Consider the following 12,120-nt stretch of genomic DNA (forward strand, 5'->3'; position numbering starts at 1 on the left):
TCACCAGACTCTCAGCTGCTGCAAGCCACAGACAAAGGTTCTCTCTTAACAGAGTTGTACTTTCATCTCACTCTACTTTCAGCAGACCAGTGATATCTCAAGCTTGTCTTTTTCTTTTAAGACCTCACTGATGGCTTGCTGACCTAAAAGGAAGAAACTGAGGCAAATTTAATGCAAGTAGAGTTTATTTGAGCCAAACTTGAGGATTGTAGCCCAGGAGCATAGACTGAAGATGCCCTGAATATGCACTCTGATTAGCAGCAGTTACAAGTGGATTTTTAAAGGCAAAAAGGAGATAGGAAGTGGGCTGATATAAAGTGATGTGCCAGGAATTCTTGTTGGGTTACAGACATAGCATTGATTAGTGACTGGCTATGCATTAAGTTATAGTGTCTGGTGTGGCATTATTAGATTAATTTATAGCTGCTTGTGGCAATAGCAAGCTGGTTCTGGAGATGAATACCTAGCTCCAGCGGGAAGTAAGATGTGATTGCAGTCTCATTTTAGTGCCTCTCCAGCCTGATAATTTAAAAGGATGTGTATTTCCCAGGTAAAAGTTCTTTTTTTTCCTCAGGCTAAAAGAGGTAGAACACTTATTCCAGAATCTTTAAAATTTCCTAAGTTCCCCAATAATGCAGGCTTGATAGGCACACAATCTAATCTTAAGATACACAGCCATCCATGTTATTTTCATGTGATAAAGACTGCTAAGTTTCCAAGTATCATCCAAACCCAGCTCAGCCAATCCACATTTGGGGGTTGTTCGTATGGAGCAACCTTGCTTATGCAAATTTCCGTAATAGTCAGGAAGCTCTTTCCCCTTTCTAGGGTAAAGTAACAGAAAACAGATCAGACTACCTTAGGAGAAAAAAAAAAGGAATATGGAGACTTCTGGTTCACATAAGTAAAAAGTCCCAGATAAGACTTGACATCAGGAATGCCTGGGTTTGGAACTGAAATAATACCATTATGACTTAGTTTATCGGTATCTAAATCCTTCCTTTCTTTTAGCTTCCTTTTTCAGGCTTTTCTTGATAAATGCAGCTAAGTCAGAATCTTCATTATGCAACAGCAGGCAAAGCAAATGCTTGGTATTAGGTCTCACAAGTCCTGAGACTCACAGGGATTGGACCAACTTAGAGCCGGTGCTGAGTTTTGGAGTAGTGGCTGCTGCTGGGCAGCTGCAGAGGCAGAGACTCAGTGCTTTGATTGGACAAGCTCCTTTCTGGAGCTAGGGTGAGTCCTACCCAGATCTGGTATTGCAGAATAAGGAATAGATTGTAGGCAGGCCATTGAAACCTACTGCAGTTTTCGCTAGTATGTCAGGCAGTGTACTAGGAACTGGAGTTAAAGCTTTTAAAAAGAATGACATGCTTTGAGTCTCAGTGAGTTTTTAGATACTGTACATATTGCTGTAAATATCATAGTTAATTCCATCATTGATTGGATGATTCGATAAGATAACCGTTAAAGAACTTTCCTACTTGAGATTCTAGGATTTATGCTTCTTGGAAACAAAATGGAAAAGGTTCAAATTCTTTCATTAGTTTAGGTAATTATATTTTCACCTTAAGCTGTTTTAGAATGTTTGATATTGTGACAGCTTTATGTAGAATTCAGAAAACTCAATTTAGTGTTTAATACCACAACTCCACTAAAATAATATCTGAATATAGAAAAATTAATTTATGGATAAAGAGCACTTTAAAAAATGTATGGTTGTCATGCCAGGGACATAATGGTTGATAAATATGAATTTTCATTTTTGCTGATGCCATTGTGAAGTTGTAATGTATACATGTGTTAAAATATTGAGCCCCTCTTTTTAAGGGACCTTTTGATGGAGATGATTAAAGATTAAAGATTCTTTGGTCTAATCCATACAAACAGCAATGACATTTTCCTTTATTGGGCTTTTGTTTGAACTGTAGCTGATATACTCCCTGCAGAGTCTCAGTAATAGTTAAAAACATATTTATTTCCCCCATCTGATAAAATATTGTTATCATTCCATTTTGGTTTTCTTCAAAACCGCCTTTAACTCAGCCAAAATAAAGTCCAGCTGAGTTTTCTTATGGCTTAATGCAGGAGTGTGGAAATCCACAGGAAATGTGGATGACTATTATTCCAACATTACAAATGTTCAAGAGAGTTTTTTAAAGTGTATTGAAATTAAAAGGAATGCCTGGGAGCAGAACATTTAAAACTATATAAACAAGTACACATCTATGAGAAATTATCTTGCCTTTTATCAACAACTATTTAAAAATCAAAAAGAACATGTAATAAAATCAAAGCAAAACTTCCTTGGTAAAGTCTGCTGCTGGAGAAGATGGTTGATTACTTAATTTCATAATAGGAAGTTGGTTGCACCTGTGTGTGCCGAGTGACATATTACATATGAAGAAAAGTTTATGATAGGAAATTCCAGCCATTTGGGGCAAAGTGTTCAAGTAGTGGGGAATTGTTAGGTCTTGGGCTAGTTATCTCCCCACAAAATACCTTACATTATTCTTTAAATTAGATTAATGTTGAGCGAAGTTTGATTTCTCTCATTGTTTGTGTGTGAAGTGACTTCGCTTGAGAAATTAGCCTAAAAGTCTGTGTTACATGGTCTGATTCAAGGTTTATATCAGTTTGTGAAATTTGACACATATAACTTATAATTAGCCTGCTTCATCTTTCCCGTATTGAAGTTTGTTTCTCATTCATTCATTCATTCATTCATACTCCACCTTTAAGGCATCTTTCTTTGGAAAAGTACACGCGTGTCACCCGTGTATAACCAGCCATGCCTTGGTCCAATCCCAGCGTTAAGTCACATTCAAAGAAATACGTATATCAGAGAAAAGAATTGAAGATAACTCAAATATTTACTTCACCTTTCAGAAAACATCCAAGGGGGTAATAAATGCCTTATATTTGATAAAACTTTAAACTCCTCTTTCTCATCTCTCTGACCTTTTACATGTCTCTCAGCTGCTTCCCCAAACTTTCTCCTTTTTGAAACCCTTCCCATATCCAGCCAGTGTATCTCCTCATGTGCTTACCTTTTCCCCTTCTTTCCTTCTAGGTTTATTTTCTTCTATTTCTTCTCTCACTCTATTTCCTCTTCCACTTCTCCCCCTAATTCATTTCCCACACCTGTGTTCATAAGCTCAGAACCAGGAAAAGGAAACAACAAACCCAGAATCCCATCAGGAGGCAGCATGAGTAAGGAGGCTGAGATCATCCACATGCTATTATATTTTCTCTTCGTTGCACTTATTAAAGAAATTACAATATACTATTTAAAAATGGAAAGTCCAGACCAGGGAACATATAAATTAGCATGAAAAATGGGACAGTAAATTGCATGCTGCTATTAGTTGTATGGCTGTTGCAGAACTACTTCATGGTTAGTGATAAAAAGGAACTCCTTCCCATATTTTTTCCTGTTAATGAGTAGAGCACATGCCAGTCCCTCTGATAACAAAGCCCTTCCTAGTCCTTAACTCTCTAGTGACTAAGGAAAAACTTCCCCTTTGCCCTTTGAAGCTTCACTGAAAAATGAACTCATGAAAGGCAGGTTAATAAGAAAGAAGCATACAATTGTTTTTTAACATGCATGAGGAAAACCTAAATGTTTGGGAGACCACAAAGTGTTTACCCAATCCTGCAATGGGGTACAGAAGCTTCTATGCCATCTTGAGGTCACAGAAAGAATGGGGGCTCAGAGCATGGCCAAAAATCAGATTACAGTGGCAAGACACATTATGGGGAGGGAAAGAAGAGGAGGCCTGGCTTGTGAAGGGGTCTTGTTATATAGATGAAACCTGATAGGTAGCAGCCGTCAGAGAGGATAGGTGGTAAATGCTTCTTTCAGATCTTTGAAGGTGTCAGACTCTCAGTTAAATCTTTCCTAGATCAGGACAAGGGAAGACCTGGCTGGATTGATGCAAAACTCCCCCATGAAAAACAGCTTTGCAGGGGTACTTCTGTTTGCAAGCCCTCAGAACAGCCATCTCAAAACATGTCAAAGAAGCATGTTCTGGAGTGAAATGCTTTTATTTTCTTCACTAGAGTTTGGTGTTTTCTGGTTCTCCAATACCAGCTGAGTGTCCAACAGTTCCATTCAGTTTTGACACTAACTTCTCAGAGTCAGCCTCAGACTCCACAGATTTAAGGGTTCTGTTGTAAGTCCCAGGTCCCCGGACCACCTGTGCTTTTGTCCACCTTGACTGCAAATTTGAGGTTTCCCCTGACCGCCTTCTTCAGGTTTGAGAGTTCACTAGAACTGCGCAGGGGACTCAGGAAAACACTTTTCTTACACTTAACCAGTTTATTATAAAGGATATAACTCAGGAACAGCCCAATGGAAGAGAGGCAGAGGGCAAGGTATGGGGGACTCAGGAATGGTAGGCTTGGGGATTCAGGGGTGGTGCCAACAAGCTTCAATGCCCTCTCCAGGTGTGCCACCTTCGCAGTGGCTTAATGTGTTCATCACCGTGCAAACTTTCAGAACTTCAACATTTAAGGGGTTTTCTTGGAGGTTCATTACCTGCGCATGATTGATTAAATCATTAGCCCTTGGTGATTTTTGTTTGTTTGTTTTTGAGACAGTCTTACTCTGTCACCCAGGCTAGAGTTTAGTGGAGCAATCTCAGCTCACTGCAACCTCCACCTCCCGGGTTCAGGCAATTCTCCTGCCTCAGCCTCCCAAGTAGCTGGGACTACAGGTGCATGCCACCACGCCTGGCTCATTTTTGTATTTTTAGTAGAGATGAGGTTTCCCCATTTTGGCTAGGCTGGCCTCGAACTCCTGACTTCAGTGATCAGTCCAACCTCAGCCTCACAAAGTACTGGGATTACAGGTGTCAGCCACTGCGCCAGGCCTAGCCCTTAGTGATTTAACTCTATCTGCTGTCCCCTCCCCTCTTGAGAAGTGGATTGTGGGGTAGGGCCAAAAATTCCAACCTTTTAACCCTGGCTGGACCTTTCTGGTGACTAGCCTCCATCCAGAAGCTCTCTGGGCTCCTCCCTCCCTCTGCAACTTTGAGTCATCTCATTAGAATACAAAAGACACTCTTCTTCACTCAGGAGATTCCAGTGTTTTAGGAAATCTGTACCAGGAACCTGGGGACAAAGACCAAATACAGTCATGTTCCACGTAAGCCACTGGCCTCATTTATGATGGTGGGTCCGTAAGATTATGATGGGGCTAACAAATTCTATCATCCAGTAACATTGTCGCCGTCATAGTGCAACACATTACTTGGTGATGCTGGTGTAAACAAACCCACTGTGCTGCCAGCTGTGGAAAAGCATAGCACATACAATTATGTACAGTGCCTAATTCTTGATAATGATGATAAATGACTGTGTTACTGGTTTATGTATTTACTACACTAGCTATTATTATTTTAGAGTGTTTTCTGATTATTAAAAAAAAAAAAAAAAGCTAAACAGAACAGCCTCAGGCAAGTCTTTTAGGAGGTGTTCCAGAAAAAGGCATTGTTATTACAGGAGAGGATCATTCCATGCGTGTAATTGCCCCTGAGAACTTCCAGTGGGACAGGATGTGGAGGTGGAAGACAGTGACGCTGATGTTCCGACCCTGTGTAGACCCTGTGTGTTTACGTCTTAGTTTTTAAACTAAGTTTAAAAAGTTTAAAAAGTAAAACAAAAGGGTTAAAAATTTTAGAAATAGAAAAAAAGCTTATAGAATAAGCATATAAAGAAAGAAAATATTTTTGTACAGCTGTACAATGTGTTTGTATTTTTAGCTAAATATCAAAAAGTTATTTACAAATTGATAAAGGAAAAAAGTTATAGTAAGCTAAGGTAGTTTATTATTGAATGAAGAAAAAATATGTATAAATTTAGTGCAGCCTAAGTATACGGCATTTAGAAGCAGTAGAGCACAGTGAGCACATTTACTCACCACTCACTCTCTGACTCCCCAAGAGCAGCTTCCGTACATGGTAAGGACCCTATACAGCTGTATCGTTTTTTCTTTTCTTTTTGAGACAGGGTCTTGCTCTGTTGCCTAGAATGAAGTGCAGTGGCATGATCATAGCTCGCTGCAGCCTCAGCCCCCCAGGCTCGGGTGGTCCTCCCACCTCAGCCTTCTGAGTAGCTGGAACTACTCAGGATGCCACCTTGCCTGGCTAAATTAAAAAAAAAAAAAAAAAATTGTAGAGACAGGGTCTTGCAATGTTGCTTAGGCTGGTCTTGAACTCCTGGACTCAAGCAGTTCTTCTGCTTTGGCCTCCCAAAGTGCTAGGATTATAGGCTTGAGCCATCATGCCTGGCTACCATTTTTTAAATACCATATTTTTATTTTACCTTTTATGTTTTTACACCTGTTTAGATACATAAATACTTACTGGTTACAACTGCCTACACTATTCATTACAGTAACATGCTGTACAGTTTTGTAAACTAGTAGCAATGGGTTCTACCATATAGCCTAGGTGTGTCATAGGCTATTCTATGTGGGTTTGTAGTAAGTATATTCTATAATGTTTGTATAATGACAAAAATCACCTCATGCCACATTTCTCAGAACGTATCCCTGTTGTTTAGCAAGACATGGTTATATTTATTTATTTATTGTTATACCACAGGTGTTCCTGTGGTTGGCTAAAATCAAACTGGTAACTTGAGAGGTGGCCATTGTTGGGTTTTTTTTAAGAGCGTGACCAAGACCGTCTTGTGATTGGATGGTCATTGTCCAAGATTTTTCTTCAAAATCTATTTTGGGTTTACCTTTACATGTGAATGAATTATCGAGACTCAGAGTTCTGCACTAACTTCAGAAAGAAAAAAATTCAGAGTAGGTACTACCAGTCTACCAGCCCAGGAATTCTGTTTTTAAGCAATGTCACTTCCCAAGCAGTAGCCAGCATGTAGCAATTGGAAAAAAATACCTCTAAGATGTTGAATAGACATGTTGGATGTAAACCAACTACATTGAGAGCATCTGCCAAAATAAGTTTTAAAATTTCATACCTGATATTAGATTATTATTTCTGAAACTACCTATAATGACAGAATGATTTATGAGGTCATGTCTAGTTTATGACAATGAAAGTATATTATCATAAAAGGGTAAGTATATGTATGTCTAAAGTTGTTCAAAAGCAATTTCAGATTAATAGAGTATATTTTTTAAAGTTGAGAGAGAAGTTAAGCTAGAACATATTGCAATTTTATGCTACTTATAATTGTTTTCTGTCATCAGGCCATTTCTGCTGATCATAAACTATGTTTCCCTTACGAGGCTTTCAGTAGAACATTAATTTATATACTAAACTGATTAGTTTCAGGATTCTGTATTTTAGCTCTTATTTCCTTCAGTATTTCTACAGTTAAAGCAGTTGACAGGAAAGTCGGTTAAAATTGGATGACGAAATCACTGGCATCATTGAGTTTGCTTGCTTGAGATTTTTCAAGATAGTATGCTTTGTGTTTGACTAAAATGTCCTCAAGAAAACAACTGTTTGCTGTTCTTCTGGAATTATGTCACTGCAATATATTGCTGTTGCAGCAAAATATATGTGTCACGAAAATATATGCCAATGCTGCTTTCTATAAGATTCATTGAGTAGTCAGAATACAGTTCGTTTTGAGTAAAAAGCATTTCTAAAAAAATAATTTAAAAAGGTTTCCTTTATTAAGGAGTTCTAGCAAAATAAAAAAAAATATTTTAGAAGATTTTCTTGGCTTTGTAGGGGATTATAAACAGCTTTGTGTAAGGGATTATAAACATTGATTAACTGATTCAATGTAGATCTAAGTAATTAGATATGAAAATGAGACTTAACTCTTTAGAAATCCTACCTGTTAAAAATTTCCTTCCAATGCCCCACTTCCAAGAGACTGTTTTGAAGTCATCCAACATAAATAAAAAAATTCACATCTGTAATATTCTCATTGCAGATTTCAGGGTAGTCTTGAATAAACCTTTTGCTTTTGCTCTAGAAATATGTTTATTGCTACTCACTGCCAGCAGTGAATTTTTTCAAGTATCATAGACAATACATCGAATAGCCATAGTAGTGATTTAGACATAGACACTAACACACTAAGATATGATGCTCAGTTTACAATTATTTGTAACATAAAAGTTAAGTTAGCCAGTGTGGTAGGCTGAATAGTGACCCCCAAAGATAGCCAGTTCCTAATCCCTGGTACTTGAGAATGTTACCTTTTATGGCAAAAGAGATTTTGCAGATGTGATTAAGGGCCTTGAGATAGGAACATTAACTTGGATTATCTGGATGGGTCCTATATGCAATACTAAATGTACATATAAGAGGGAGGTTTGACTACAGATAAAACAGTGTGCCATGCAGGTGGCTTTGAAAATGGACGAAGAGGCTACCAGGAATATACCTCTAGAAGCTGGGAAAAGCAAGGAAAGAACCTCTGATGGGGAGGATGGCCCTGTGGACACCTTGATTTCAGCCTGGTGAGTCTGATTTTAGACTTCTGACCTCCAGAACTATAAGAAAATAGATGTGTGTTAAGTTACCAAATGTGTGGTAATTTGGTACAGCAGTCGTAGGGAATTAATACATCCAGTCAGTTTAACTATGTTAAATAAGCTACGTGCATAATGTCATTGTAAAGCAAAAGAAAATAAACAACTTCCAGATACTTTGTTTACATTTCTCTTTGTCGAATTTGACTAACTTCTCAGTTGCAGTGTTTGTCAGCTTATTCTTGGTTGATAAGCAGTAAAATTCCTAATATTTAAATATATTTGTAGGCCTTTTTGGTGACTCATAGCACAACACAATTCTCTCGTTACCTGGAGCAAGTTCCCTTTTCTGGTTCCCTTCCTTAGTTTATAGATGAGATATATATTACCATTGTCTGCACCATCAATTTCTCTAAACCGTTTTTAGGCTGTGACTCAGCATTCTGACTTCTAGAAAAGGGAACCAAATTCTCACACAGGGCAATGTATACATTCAACAAAAGCCTGTTTTGTTTTATAAATACAATGTAGACATTCTACACAGTGTGCATCCATTTTGCAGCAGTGTCATTTTGATCCTGGTACCGGGGGATGCTTATAAGTTTTCTGAAATGTCCCACCCCAAGGCTCCTCTGAGAGAGTGTGAATTTGGTTTTGGCCACTTCTGGCCCCCACACGTTGGTTACCGGGGTCTTCTAAGACCTGCTGACCCACCACTGTTTTAATAGTACAAGGAAATCCTAGAAAAGGAAAACTGAATTGTTGCAGTTTCCCCGATTGACATTCTGTTTTTCTGTCTTTATTTGAATGTGGTTGTTCTTTGAGGCTAGGGGAAATGATGTTGTGTGTTTGTATACCCAGCTGAAGGATATATTGCTCGTTATTGAATGCAAAGCCAAAGAATCTCTTTTCCTAACTGTATTGGTTCTTTGAAGCCGGAGTACTTTCATTTTAACTGATGAATTTCAGTTTTAGCAGTGGGAAGAATCTCATTATCACGATTAGAAAAAAGGAAAAAAAAATGCATGTCTCCATGGGTGACACTAGAATCAGGAACGTCCACAGGTTTTTCCAGTGATTACTCTTAAACCTTTTGTTTTTATTTGGCCAGAATTCCAAGAGAAAATTTTCTTCAAGTGAGTTGTTGTTTTAACTGTTACTCTCCCTTTGCCTGTAAGTTTGACTTAATTTGGCATATAATGTATCATAAATGAGGATTTTCAGTGGAAATGGAAAACTATGAAATGACAAAATGAAATAACGTTCAAAAAGTGATGTTTTTCTAGAAATAATAAGTGGCTTTGCATTGATGACTAAATTCATAGCAGAGTTAAATACAATTAATATTTATGTAGAGTGAGAAAAAGGACATGAACATATATTAATACCTGACATTTGTCACATACCTTCTTTGTTATGTTAAATATGTTGTGTTTTATATGTTCTCTCATTTACTTGGATTCTTAGAAATCCCCGAGTAAGAATAACAGCAGCAGCACAACAAATTAGTAACTTTTGTTTATTAAGCTCTTCCTGGAAACCAGGCACAGGTTGTGTTTAATAGTAAAGTGAGCTTTCTGTGTACCATTTCCTTTAATCACCATTAAAAACCCTCAGAGGCTATTATTTTTATGTCAAGGACAACAAACCTGAGGCTTAGAGTTAGTAACTCGCCAAAGGATGTGCATCCAAGGTACAAGAGGATTCAAACACAAGTGTTTCTGCCCAAAGACTGACCTTCCATTGTCAGAGGTGGTAAAAGTCAGAATTAGACAACCAGGAAAAAACAGCCTAGGCTCTGAAGGTCAGAACAATACAATGACAAGGTTGCAGCCAGAACAGCCAAGAAAAGCACCAAGAGAGGGTCCCTGGAGGGAGACAGACTAGCTCTATCTGACTTTAAAAAAAAAAAAAAAAATGGTGTGGGATTGCAGTCCAGCAATTTACTGAGATAGCTGGACTCAGGAGAAAGAATGAACCACTAAACAAGAGTTAGCAAAATGTTGCTATAGCTGCAGATATTTAATTTTGTTGTTGTTTGTTAGCCTTGTAAATCCAGAAGTAATACATGCTTACTGTACAAAAGATTCAACACCACCACATTACATACCTATAAAGTAAAAGTTCTTGGCTGGGCGCGGTGGCTCATGCCTGTAAATCCCAGCACTTTGGGAGGCTGATGTGGGTGGATCACGAGGTCAGAAAATCGAGACCATCCTAGTCAACATAGTGAAACCCCGTCTGTACTAAAAATACAAAAATTAGCTGGGTGTGGTGGTGCTGCATGCCTGCAATCCCAGCTACTCTGGAGGCTGAGGCAGGAGAATCGCATGAACCAGGGAGTCGGAGGTTACAGTGAGCCGAGATCTCGCCACTGCCCTCCATGCAGTCTGGTGACACAGCAAGACTCCGTCTCAAAAAAAAAAAGTGAAAGTTCTTCTTCTCTCCCCACTCGTTGACTAACCGTTTTCTCATACATCCACCAAACCTGTATAAATACATATCTATGTGTATATAGTTGGTCTTTAGGGATTTTGCTTTTTTTGTTGTTTTTTCCACAAAAATGGAGTCACGCTGCAATACTGTTTTACATCTTTTTTTCATGAAATAATGCTATACCTACATATTTCATATTAGTACTCTATTTCCCTACAGAGGTAATTTTAAAGAAAAATTTTGTATTAAAGAAGACTTTCATGGGTCTGTTCTCATGGTTGGTCAGTTTTGATGTTTTCTACTTTTCTTCCTGGAGCTATTAGCCCCAAATTATAGAGCAGTGTTTTGTTGTTATTCTTGGTTTGGTTTTAGGGTTTTTTGGTTTGTTTTTATTTTTGCTTTTAATAGCCTTTGTAAATGAATGGGGTTCTGACTGTCTTGGCCTCTGGACTTATCCAAGGCTAGAAATTCTGCAGTGGAAGGAAAATGTAATCAAATGTGAGACTTAGGAAAAAAAACACAAGTGCAAGACTCTTGGGACGGTTTAGTTGGATGTTAAAAAAAAATTTTTTTTTTTTTTTTTTTAATCAAAACAAGTTTAACACATTTCCTCCTCTTCTCCGCCAAGGGCAAACTGTTAGAGCCAGATAGGACCTTGAAAATCATGTTAGCCTCTTGCTTTTGTTTACTTAGAAGTCCCAGGGGGTTTATCCTATTTCCAACGCAGGTTGCAGGGCTGATTACAGAGAAAGCCAAGCCCAGAACCCAAATCTGTGTTCAAATCTTTCTGTGAGTGCGCAATCCATTGAAGCCCACTAAATTTTCAGGCCCCCACATAGTTTGTAGAATTTTCAGAGTCCAGCGGATTTTATTTTAAAGTCGAGGTATACGTATATGCCATAGTACACATTTAGAGGGGCTTCTAGGAGGCCCTGTGGCAGTTGGCTGTAACCTAGGCTTGTGAATTCCCGCTCCACAGCTAAACTATGCCCTATGACCTTGGGAAATGGTCCTAGTTTTTCTCACCCTTCCTTTTGTTATCTGTAAAATAGAGATAAAACTGCCTACCTCATTGGGCTTTTGTGAGGATAGACTAGCATTTGTGAAGTACATAGCCTGGTGCCTGGCTCCTTAGTCAGCTTAGTAGTTCCTGTTAGAAGAAAGCTCTTTAAAGCTTTTCATAAGTTTTTGAAAAGTAAAATTCAGTTTTAAAAATT

The 12,120-nt window shown here is 38.3% G+C and overlaps 1 protein-coding gene across 36 annotated transcripts in view; it reads left to right on the forward strand.

Annotated features, from left to right (window-relative positions):
• NCOA7 (nuclear receptor coactivator 7) overlaps positions 1–12,120 on the forward strand; it is a 150,539-nt gene that overhangs the window by 49,122 nt on the left and 89,297 nt on the right. For 12 of the 36 annotated variants that reach the window (XM_074036998.1, XM_065543339.1, XM_065543336.1 and 9 more), the window contains one exon: positions 8,340–8,455. The exons of the other annotated variants lie outside the window; for them this stretch is intronic. The gene's annotated coding sequence lies outside the window, so the exon portion shown is untranslated. The remainder of the gene's footprint in view (positions 1–8,339; positions 8,456–12,120) is intronic. 36 annotated transcript variants of the gene reach the window in all.

Source organism: Macaca fascicularis, chromosome 4 (assembly GCF_037993035.2).
Source record: "Macaca fascicularis isolate 582-1 chromosome 4, T2T-MFA8v1.1".
Lineage (NCBI taxonomy): Eukaryota > Metazoa > Chordata > Mammalia > Primates > Cercopithecidae > Macaca > Macaca fascicularis.